The following is a 12,230-nucleotide window of genomic DNA, read 5'->3' as shown; positions in this document are numbered from 1 at the left end:
GAATCTTCAAACAAGATTTTCTACGTGGGAAAAATCAAAATACCTTATTTGAATACTTATTTTCCTTATTTTATATTTTTATATATTATTTTTTTCAAAATATAAATAAAAAAATACAATTATTCATGATAAAATTAAGTAAATTAAAACTAGGAAATTTCTAGAAAATGCCATTTTAAATCTTGGCAAGTGGCAAAAAATTTGCAGTGTATAAATTTCAAAAAAATTATTTTATAAAGTATAAATAAATTCAACAATCATTTATTCCCTTTATGCGATGAATAAAGTATACAATTTATATTACGGCTGTTAAAAATAAGTTGACTAGTGTGAGTAACAAAAAAATATAATTGCTTGAATAATGGATATACACAGATTATTCAGGCAATTCATTTTGAGCCAACATGCTCCTTTACCTCAACCGTGGATGGTTACCTGAAAAGTAGTGCGGGTTGTTATATGGTCAGTGATCAGATCAGTGCATACGTCAGTACAAAAATGAGTGAGGAGACACGACTGGTCTGCTCACTTGCAAATTTCACTCCAAACTAAATCCTGAAAGGGACGGCGTGGCGCAGTGGTAGAGTGGCCGTGCGCGACCCGAGGGTCCCTAGTTCAATCCCCACCTAGTACCAAACTCGTCATGTCCGTTGTGTCCTGAGCAAGACACTTCACCCTTGCTCCTGATGGGTGCTGGTTAGCGCCTTGCATGGCAGCTCCCTCCATCAGTGTGTGAATGTGTGTGTGAATGGGTAAATGGAAGTAGTGTCAAAGCGCTTTGAGTACCTTGAAGGTAGAAAAGCGCTATACAAGTACAACCCATTTATCATTTATCATTTAGATTAAACGGTTACCAAATTACAAGCAAATAAATCATGATGTGCGTTCAAGTAAAATAATTGAAAAATATTCCTGTATGACATTCTGACAAAATTGCATTTGCGTCCAGATATTGGGATCTTTTTTTAAGTCAATTTTAATGATGTAAGTGTGTAATAACCTCTGATTAATCATGGATAATCCAAATTCAAAAGTGCACCACGAATGAAAAAAACACTACTTTTGACAAAAAGAAGTGCAAGGTGAGCTCTTTGTGTTGGATTTTCATATGACTGACAAGTGCCATTTCTTTATGCTATATTGTGGTAATTTGTCAGTAAGGGCACAATGTGTGAATTGGACGGTTATAAAATGACTTTGGTGAGCTACTCAAAACTGGGTGGCGAGCTACTTGTAGCTTACGAGCAACTTGTTGGAGACCCCTGATCTACAGTTGGTCTAAAGTTGAAAAAGTCTGAAGAAAAACAACCTTTTTGTTGTTGTTTAGTTGGTAAAAAAAAAAGACAACAGAAATGTATACAAATCATTTTTAGAATACTATTTTAATTGTAATTATTTTTAATAATAGCAAATGAAAGAAATATTGTCCAATAACTTTTTGTTTGTTCCAATCAATAACCACAATATTGAAGACCATAAAGGGAGTCAATGTCACAACACAAAATATCAAAGTCTTAAATAAAGCATGCCATATTATTCAAAAAATATAATCATCATTACTCTTTTAAAATATACTACTCCGGACATAGGTAAATATGCTGTGTATAAAACTCACCGATGTACAGTAGGTCACAGGCAAAGCACGCTCATACCGCTGCATGAAGATGAGCGAGGTTGTCGGTCATGAGGAGGAGGATTGTTGAAGGCTCTTAGAGAAGGAAGCGTTTTCATCTGTCAGCCAACAACCACACTGCTTCCTCACACTAACCAAAACCGTGCAGATTCTTGTCAGAGCAGAAATCTGTTCAGGTTCACACTTCAAAACCACTGTGTAGACAGTATGATGCCGTAGTTACATTACAGTGTAATGAGTTTTCTTTAAAGGGAATTTGGCCAGTCATCCACAATCCCTTTGGGAGACAAGAACACACGTCTTTCCCTTCTATGTGCATTCTAAATAGTGAAAAACCTTTAGTACAAAGCGGCTAACAATGCAGGTAATCGGGATTCATCTATTCAGCCTACAAAGCCCTCTAAAAACATCCAAAAACCTCCAACAGCGCTCCATTTATATGCTGTGACCTGTATAGTAAACAAGCTACAGTGACTAGAGGTGCACCAAAAACAAATCGTGATTATTATTTATCCTGATTTTAAATCGAATCATAATTTTTTTAAATCGATTCAAATCGTTTTCAAAATGGATTTTTAAAGGGGAACATTATCACAATTTCAGAATGGTTAAAACCATTAAAAATCAGTTCCCAGTGGCTTATTATATTTTTCGAAGTTTTTTTCAAAATTTTACCGATCACGCAATATCCCTAAAAAAAGCTTCAAAGTGCCTGATTTTAACCATCGTTATAAACACCCGTCCATTTTCCTGTGACGTCACATAGTGAATACAAACAAACATGGCGGAAAGAACAGCAAGCTATAACGACATTAGCTCGGATTCAGACTCGGATTTCAGCGGCTTAAGCGATTCAACAGATTACGCATGTATTGAAACGGATGGTTGTAGTGTGGAGGCAGGTAGCGAAAACGAAATTGAAGAAGAAACTGAAGCTATTGAGCCATATCGGTTTGAACCGTATGCAAGCGAAACCGACGAAAACGACACGACAGCCAGCGACTCGGGAGAAAGCGAGGACGAATTCGGTGATCGCCTTCTAACCAACGATTGGTATGTGTTTGTTTGGCATTAAAGGAAACTAACAACTATGAACTAGGTTTACAGTATATGAAATACATTTGGCAACAACATGCACTTTGAGAGTGCAGACAGCCCAATTTTCATCAATTAATATATTCTGTAGACATACCCTCATCCGCGCTCTTTTCCTGAAAGCTGATCTGTCCAGTTTTGGAGTTGATGTCAGCAGGCCAGGGAAGCTAGGGTCGATATTCTTCTCTTGATCATCTTCGGTGGCATAAGGGACGGTGTGAGCCAAGACATCCAGGGGGTTTAGCTCGCTTGTCTGCGGGAACAAACTGCCGCCATTGCTTGCCGTGCTACCGAGGCCCTTTGTCCCTGAATTGCTCACACACTCCGGCAGATTCAATGGGGGTCTGGCGGCAGATTTCTTTGACTTTATCGTTGGAAATGCATCTGCTTTGAGTGTCGCAGGATATCCACACATTCTTGCCATCTCTGTCGTAACATAGCTTTCATTGGTAAAGTGTGCGGAACAAACGTCCAATTTCTTGCCACTTCCGCATCTTTGGGCCACTGGTGCAACTTGAATCCGTCCCTGTTCGTGTTGTTACACCCTCCGACAACACACCGACGAGGCATGATGTCTCCAAGGTATGGAAAACAGTCGAAAAAACGGAAAATAACAGAGCTGATTTGACTCGGTGTTTGAGAAAATGGCGGATTGCTTCCCGATGTGACGTCACGTTGTGACGTCATCGCTCCGAGAGCGAATATTAGAAAGGCGTTTAATTCGCCAAAATTCACCCATTTAGAGTTCGGAAATCGGTTAAAAAAATATATGGTCTTTTTTCTGCAACATCAAGGTATATATTGACGCTTACATAGGTCTGGTGATAATGTTCCCCTTTAAGGTCATCTCCATGCAACCAGAGGAAGCCAAAGTTTCTAATAGCTACATCGAGGAACTACTTCACTGGGGTCAGGACACATTGCCATGCTCACGCAGCTCCGAGTAGCCAGCTACGAGCTACCTTGATTGAGCTGTTGTTAATGTTGGTTGTGAACACCCGAAAATGAGGAAGAAAAAGGAAATTGAGCTGCTTCTGCTGCTGCTGTTTGAGTTCGGAATAGTTAATGCCAGAGCATAAATCGTGCATCTCACCTGTATAGTAGAAAGTTGTGGCACCAAGCCGGGACGTTGGTCAACTTTGAAAATCCACACCGTCCGTTCACATTTGAACTGATATGGTACCAATTCGCGGTACCTGGGAATAGACACTGGTACTCAACGGTGCCAATTTTTGGTACGTTTATGTGTGTTAATATTGTTTTTCTAAATAAGTTAAGTGAATTATATTTATATAGCACTTTTCTCTAATGACTCAAAGCGCTTTTACATAGTGAAACCCAGTATCTAAGTTACATTTAAACCAATGTGCGTGGCACTGGGAGCAGGTGGGTAAAGTGTCTTGCCCAAGGACACAACGGCAGTGACTAGGATGGCGGAAGCGGGGATCGAACCTGAAACCCTCAAGTTGCTGGCACGGCCACTCTACCAACCGAGCTATACCGCCCAAATAAAATCTTATCAACATTTAAAAATGAGCTGATGATAACCGCTGTTCTTGTTTAATTATCAAATTTCTGAGTCTCATTTACACATATAGCATGACACTAAGTTGCATTTGCAGTGGCAAGTCCAACACGTCCAATAGTAGCGTATAGTTTATGCTGTGGTATTGTTTTTCGATTGCGCCCTAAAAAGCGTTAATACTGTAATTATTTGTACTTATTACGCACCAGCTGTTTGATTGTAACGTGCATCTTAGTTGTATAGTTTTCATTAACAAATTGAGAGTTGATGAAGTCGTCATGTAAAGTCGCTAATGCTAATCAGCAGCATGTCAATAGCAAAGCCAATGTATGTCAGCATAAAGCTAGTGCATTTTTGGAAAAGGGAAGCTTTATTTTACTTGGAGCGTTTTTGAGTCAATTTCTTTGTTGGCATTGAAAATTGGAGTGATCGCTAAGTGGCAAAGCGCGAAGAGTCAGCAACCGGACTGTGGAGAGGGGCGTGGTTCACGCGTTCCCTGCGGGCGGGGTGTGTGCAGGGGCCGGCCATGAAGCAGCAGACAGGTGAGTGGATAGCTCAGCTGGAATGAGTTATCTAATCACCTGTTCCTTTATTAGCAGCGTCGGAGACCATGAGGAGAGAGGGGAGCTGGAAAGCACGGAAGCAAGAACACAGGAAGAGAGAGCTGAAAAGCCAAAGACAGACATTATATGTGAGAAGAGCTGAAAAGCCAAAGAGAGACATTATATGTAAGAAGAGCTGAAAAGCCAAAGAGAGACATTATATGTGAGAAGAGCTGTAAAGCCAAAGAGAGACATTATACGTGAGAAGAGCTGAAAAGCCAAAGAGAGACATTATATGTGAGAAGAGCTGAAAAGCCAAAGAGAGACTTGTGTAAGGAAAAATTAAAACAATTGTAAAACCCACATCAGAGAGTGTTGTGCCTTTCCCGGTGGTCCAAGAGGAACCCGAGACAGACGTCTCACACGGACGTGACGTCACGCACAACTCAGGCACCAAAAACAAGGCACCATTGGATTTTACGTGAATCGCTGCCCAGTAGGATCGCTGGGATTAGGTCTGAACCAAAAAAAAAGTACCGAACCCTGCCACCAGCTTCATACTACAAAACCCAAAACCAGTGAAGTTGGCACTTTGTGTAATTTGTAAATAAAAACAGAATACAATGATTTGCAAATCCTTTTCAACTTATATTCAATTGAAAAGACTGCAAAGACAAGATATTTACTGTTTGACCTGAGAAACTTATTTATTTTTTTTGCAAATAATCATTAACTTAAATTCTAATGGCAGCAACACATTGCAAAAATGTTGGCACAGGGGCATTTTCATCAATCTGTTACATGGCCTTTCCTTTTAACAACACTCAAATAACTGAAGGACTGAGGAGACCAATTTTTGAAGCTTTTCTGTGGAATTATTTCCCATTCTTGCTTTATATACAGCTTAAGTTGTTCAACAGTCCGGGGTCTCCTTCATATTGCGCCACACATTTTCAATGGGAGACAAGTCTGGACTACAGGCAGGCCAGTCTAGTACCCGCACTCTTTTACTATGAAGCCACGCTATTGTAACACGTGGCTTGGCATTCTCTTGCTGAAATAAGCAGGGGCGTCCATGATAACGTTGCTTGGATGGCAACATATGTTGCTCCAAAACCTGTATGTACGTTTCAGCATTAATGTTGCCTTCACAGATGTGTAAGTTAGCTATGCCTTGGGCACTAATACACCCCCATACCAAAACAGGTGCTGGCTTTTGAACTTTGCGCCTACAACAATTCCAGGTGGTTCTTTTCCTCTTTATTCTGGAGGACACGACGTCCACAGTTTCCAAAAACAATTTGAAATGTGGACTCGTCAGACCACAGAACACTTTGCATCAGTTCATCTTAGATGAGCCGGGCCAAGCGAAGCCGGCGGCGTTTCTGGGTGTTGTTGATAAACGGCTTTCGCTTTGCATAGTAGAGTTTTAACTTGCACTTACAGATGTAACGACAAACTGTAATGTAACGAAAACAGTGGTTTTCTGAAGTGTTCCTGAGCCAATGTGGTGATATCCTTTACACACTGATGTCGCTTTTTGATGCAGTACCGCCTGAGGGATCTAAGGTCACGGGCATTCAATGTTACGTGCAGTGATTTCTCCAAATTCTCTGAAACCTTTTGATGAGATTACAGACCTAAATTCCTTGCAATAGCTCGTTGAGAGTTGTTCTTAAACTGTTTGACAATTTGCTCACGCATTTGTTCACAAAGTGGTGACCCTCGCCCAATCCTTGTTTGTGAATGACTGAGCATTTTATGGAAGCTGCTTTTATACTCAATCATGGCATCCGCCTGTTCCCAATTAGCCTGTTCACCTGTGGGATATTCCACATAAATGTTTGATGAGCATTCCTCAACTTTCTCAGTCTTTTTTGCCACTTGTGCCAGCTTTTTTAAATCACGTTGCAGGCATCAAATTCCAAATGAGCTAATACTTGCAAAAAATAACAAAGTTTTCCAGTTTGAACATTAAGTATCTTGTCTTTGCAGTCTATCCAATTGAATACAGGTTGAAAGGATTTGCAAATCATTGTGAGATAGGCTCCAGCACCCCCCGCGACGCCGAACGGGACAAGCAGTAGAAAATGAATGGAAATGGATGTATTCTGTTTTTATTTACGATTTACACAGTGTGCCATATTTACTGGTTTTAGAGTTTGTATATGGCTCTCAACAAATGTTACGCAGCATGAGACCACCACAACATGGCTAGGAAGGAGTGAGGATTATTCTGAATTTAGCAGCTCATGGAGCGCACAAGTGCTGAAAGATACAATCATCCCATCAGTCACTGTTTTATGCTCTTATTTGAAACGTTTCACAATGGCGCTACATGATAATGCTCCAAGGCTCACACAAAGTCTGCCATTAGTGGTAGAAAACACAGAGTGCTCTCTTCGGAAGTAATATTCTTTGCAATACGCTTTGTAGATATCAATGTTCCCCTAGAAAGAAGTTACGACAATGCTTAAAATTAGCTAAATGCTGGCCGTATTACATGTTTTTGTGAATGTACCTGTTTTTACACTTCATATACACTTACAGCATGTATATATAAACCAGTGTTGGGGGTTTTTAGAATAATAAAAAGGCGTAATGGATCGTGTCTCCATTACCTGCATTGTTAGCCGTATTTTCCTAGCAGTTTTTTACTCTTTAGAATGCAAAGAAAAGGAACATACATCTGTGTTCTTGTATTACATGAGGATTGTGGATAATGGGAAAAATCCCCCCTAAAAAAAATAGTGCAGTTCCCCTTTAAAAAGATAGTGAATTATTTGAAGACAAGATAGACATCAACAAATTAATAGTCCTTGCTTGACATAACATTTGTTCTAATAGCAAAAATAATTCTCTCATAGGATCACATTTAACGTAGAAGTAATATAAACAAGTCGAAATGGAACATTTATGTACTCACCCATCTTTGACGATACAATGGACTTGGAGAGACGCTTGGCCCAAACAACGCATTTGAAGAAGAGTCTACCAAAACGACGACGAAGTGCAAACTTATAAGTTAGGGGGCAGGCAGCAAGGGTCTGTTGATGTAAAAAAAACAAATTTAAAAAAACAAGTGGTTGCCTTGAACACAACCCCTTCTAGTCGTATCATACTGAACACCAAGACAAGAGACGTTTTGTCACATGGTGTGTCAATTTCTGCTTCTAAGGTAACCATCACAGTCTAGTACCCTTCAAAGGTGACATCATAAAAAAAAAAAACATCACAAAAGCCAAAGACGAAGCAAAACACCTGTGGAGTTAATCCTTTAGATCAGTGGTCTTCAGGTTTTGACCCCCAGACTGAAGCACAATGGAGCGGGGGAACCCCAACTCGGGGGACCTATAATCTATCTCAAGATATATATTACATCCTCTTTTGTGATAACTATGTTTTAAGATGAATTATTTGGCATATACAATCTAACCATTTCGCAACGGATAACCAATGCTCCTAATTTAGCTGCTGACATATGCAGTAACATATTCAGTTATTTCCACTTGAATTGTTTTATTAAAACTATTACTACTATTACTATTATTAATCTGCTTTCTGCTGTAACACTATTCCATCTGCACGTCTTTTACAATGTGATAGACACTTATTCGTCTGTTGTTCAAGTTTGGTTTTGGGCGATACTACCAATTTGTGTACCAAGTCGTTACAGGGGTCATACCAATACTGCTATTAATACTTAAAATTTTCAATGATTAAATTTTTGATCACAATCTTAATCAGACAAAAACAAAGGATGGGGGTGCAACAATGTCGATTAAATATTACAATTATTTCCTTATTCCCCTTTTTCACATACAAAATGTATAATAAAGTCAATAGTGCAAATAACTAAACATGAGCAAAAACGACAGTTGGCTCGGATTTAAATCATTTGATTTTTGCCCTTGAAGTCTTCCTGTGTCCAGGGACTCATTTCCCGAGTTTGTAAAAAATAACAACAACAACAAAACAAGATTTTGTGGTAATAAAAAATATCGATCTAATCACTGTTGTATCACCATTAGTGAGCAATATGTAGTATTTATTATAATTTTTTTGTTTTTCAATACGCTTTACTTCTGTATGTAAAAACCTGCTCCACAACAATATAATTTCCCCATTGTGGGATAAATAAAAGTCTATCCTATCCTATACCATACTTAGACTTAGACTTCCTTTTATTGTCATTCAAATTTGAACTTGACAGTACAGATAAGAACAACATTTTGTTGTAGTGCAGGGTAAAAGAGCATTAAGGTGCAGATATAAATAAATAGATTACTGTACAGATAAATATATTGCACTTTTGCATATGCATCCAGGTTTATGGATGTATGTTATATTGTCTTTATATTCCAGCGAGTTAATCCGTTTTTGGGGGGAATTGAGGGGATTATTATGATGCGTTCAAGAGTCTTACGGCCTGAGGGAAGAAGCTGTTACAGAACCTGGAGGTTCTGCTACGGAGGCTGCGGAACCTCTTTCTAGAGTCCAGCAGTGAAAACAGTCCTTGGTGGGGGTGGGAGGAGTCTCTACAGATTTTCTGAGCCCTGGTCAGGCAGCGGCTTTTTGCGATTTCCCGGATAGAAGGAAGAGGAGTCCTGATGATTTTTTCCGCCGTCCTCACCACTCTCTGCAGAGACTTCCAGTCTGAGGCACTGCAGGCTCCAGTCCAGACAGAGATGCTGTTGGTCAGCAGGCTCTCTATAGTGCCTCTGTAGAATGTGGTGAGAATGGGGGGAGGGAGCTGTACTCTTTTCATCCGACGCAACATGTGCATGCGCTGCTGAGCTCTTTTTACAGGTCATATCGTCAGTTATCTGCACCCCCAGGAACTTGGTGCTGCTTACGATCTCCACTGCTGTGCCGTTGATGAAGTGTGGAGTGTGGCTGGACTGGTGCCTCCTGAAGTACTTAGTATGGCGGAATAGAGAGACTATTAATACCTCCATTGTTAGCTGACTTTCGGCAGTATTCATTTACGATTTAGAATGCCTAAAAAAGAAAAACATGTGTGTTTGTCTTACATACAGATTGGGAATGATAGACAAAATAAAATAAGTGTGACTCCCCTTTAATCATAAGCCACGAGCAGGCCTTTGCTAAAGGTGCAAAGTCAAAGTTTTATTTTGTATCATTCATAGGATACGCAACAATGAAATGCCATTTTTTTAATTTTATTTTTAAATAATCATCCCATCATAATAGAGTTGACTTCATATAGTTTGTAGTTGTATTAAATGTGTTTGACAAGCAGTTGAAATGCAAGAAGGGGGACAGGATGGTTGCGGATGAGCACAGTTGGACGCCAGACGGTTAAGTAAAGGTGCCATCACAGCCGAGTCCACGCCAAATTGACTTGATCGCCACAACTCTTGCTTCAAAAGAAGGTAGGTACAGCGTGTTTATGGCACATTAAAGATGAGCATGGGTGGATGGCAGTGGTACAAATGATGATAAAAGCACAAATCTCCCAAAGTCAGGGACAAAATGCTTTGTCACAGTCATAAATAGCGTTTAGGTTCACTTTACAGCACATGAGGGATTGTGGAAACACTAAAATGTAAACTTAAGAGCCTTTTTGCTTTATGTGATAAACACACGCTGACTTACAGTACAGTAGGTCTTTTGCACCATGTCCCCAAAATACCTGTCCTGGAAACGACACTAAGCATGACATTTAACTCACTCGCTGAGGAAAATGGGCTTTTTAGAAATGACATAACAGTTACCACCGATATTATTTAACCCTTATTGTGATTCTTATTTCAAATATGTAAAAAAAAGATGGCTTATGTATTTATTTTGTCTGTAACATATACAGTATGTACAGTAAGAAGGGGATTCATATGGGCCCATTCATCATGGTTTACCTGATACATAAAACGTGACAAATTAGATTGGGGGGGAAGCATTATCAACTTTAGCCGCCAGATGAGTGCAGTGAGTGTTGAATACCTCAAAATGTGTTTTGTGGCAATTGTAACTTTGACCACAGCGTCAGTTACTATATAGAGTGGCGCTTTCCATCATTTTTAGCAGACTGCATTGCAAAATGATGAATTCCCCCCCTCTTCCTCTCACGTGAGATCCACCCAGAAATGGGGCCATATCAATACTTTCCCTACTGTCGAACAAATTCCAAATTTTAAGTTTTGTTGGTTTATCACAAACTTCTGTAAATTCATACTCAGCTAAAAAAATAACTTGGTTGGAACCTTATAGCATTCACTACTTTGTTGGCGAGATAATGTTCAATTGGAAGGCAACAGCGCCTCCTTGCCACACCCGCTAGATTAGAGATGTTCTTAATTTTCTCAAATTGGGAAAGATTAGGCTGACACTGAATGGTTGTTCCACAAAAAAAAAAAAAAAAAAAAATCAAATTTCTGAGATATGTAGGAAAGATTACCCCATTGAAACACAATTGAAATGTGGGTGGTTGATGAGCCTTTTGCGTGCTTGTGGGTTGCTATAACTCTTAATCCATTCAGGAATGCAGCTGTCTGTGGTTTTATGTTGACCTCTCTCTGTGATTTCTTAATTTATTTATTATTATTATTTATATTTTTGACTTAATTGTATTTTACTTGTTGGGGGGAAAACAGCAGTTGATGAGTGTCGGACAACTCCTGTCAATTATATGTGTATGAAAATCAATAAATGTTTAAAAACAAAAACTTGGTTGGACATTTGGGAGCAACTGTACACGCAACACATCACAGCAGATCATAGCAATCCCCAGCTACTGTGCGAATACCCTCCCTCGTCTGGAAGCCATCAAAACAACGGGATGGTTTAGCATTACAAATACAGTAGTACCTCGACTTAAGATTGTTTTAAGATAAAAGCGCTGTCTTTCGGCTTGTTATTTTTAAGTTGCAAGAGAAAATTTGAGTTACAAGCATCCCCGCTATTAGTTGGTGTAGCAAATGTCACATGCCTTTGACATGACTGTGTTTAAGATTAAATTTGCATCTGATCTTCTTTTTTTTAATATACGTATTTTACCTTTGTTTTAAATTATATGTTTTAGTCTGTCTTATGTCTTTGCTTTTATGGTTTCTTTTCAAATATATATATATATATATATATATATATATATATATATATTTAACTTGTTTGTGGTGTACAGCCCTTTTTTTTTTTTTAAACCGTGGTTGTTTTTAAAGGGCTTTATAAATAAAGTAGGCAAGGTTTTTGCTATAGATGGACTTAACCTTGTTTTTTCAACAATGGGAGGGAAGCAAGTGAGTGTGAAGGATGTTTAAGAGAAGTGGTTGATATTTATTGAATTAAAAAAAGAAATCCTTTAAAACATGACCGCTCAATTTGAGCGGAGCAATGCTAGTCTGAAGCAGAATGAGTAATGCCGGCCAAAAATGCTGAAATAACATACAAACGGCAGACATTTATCCATGAAAATATG

At 39.0% G+C, this 12,230-nt stretch overlaps 1 protein-coding gene across 1 annotated transcript in view; it reads right to left on the bottom strand.

Moving 5' to 3' along the window:
• LOC133621682 (uncharacterized) overlaps positions 1 to 7,932 on the bottom strand; it is a 50,033-nt gene extending 42,101 nt beyond the window's left edge. Inside the window, exons 1-2 of the mRNA XM_061983940.2 lie at positions 7,722 to 7,932; positions 1,616 to 1,827 (exon numbers count right to left, since the gene is read on the bottom strand). The gene's annotated coding sequence lies outside the window, so the exon portion shown is untranslated. The remainder of the gene's footprint in view (positions 1 to 1,615; positions 1,828 to 7,721) is intronic.
• Positions 7,933 to 12,230: the final 4,298 nt, after the last annotated feature.

The sequence above is a fragment of the Nerophis lumbriciformis genome, linkage group LG25 (assembly GCF_033978685.3).
Source record: "Nerophis lumbriciformis linkage group LG25, RoL_Nlum_v2.1, whole genome shotgun sequence".
Classification (NCBI taxonomy): domain Eukaryota; kingdom Metazoa; phylum Chordata; class Actinopteri; order Syngnathiformes; family Syngnathidae; genus Nerophis; species Nerophis lumbriciformis.
This window is presented reverse-complemented; position numbering and strand designations above follow the sequence as displayed.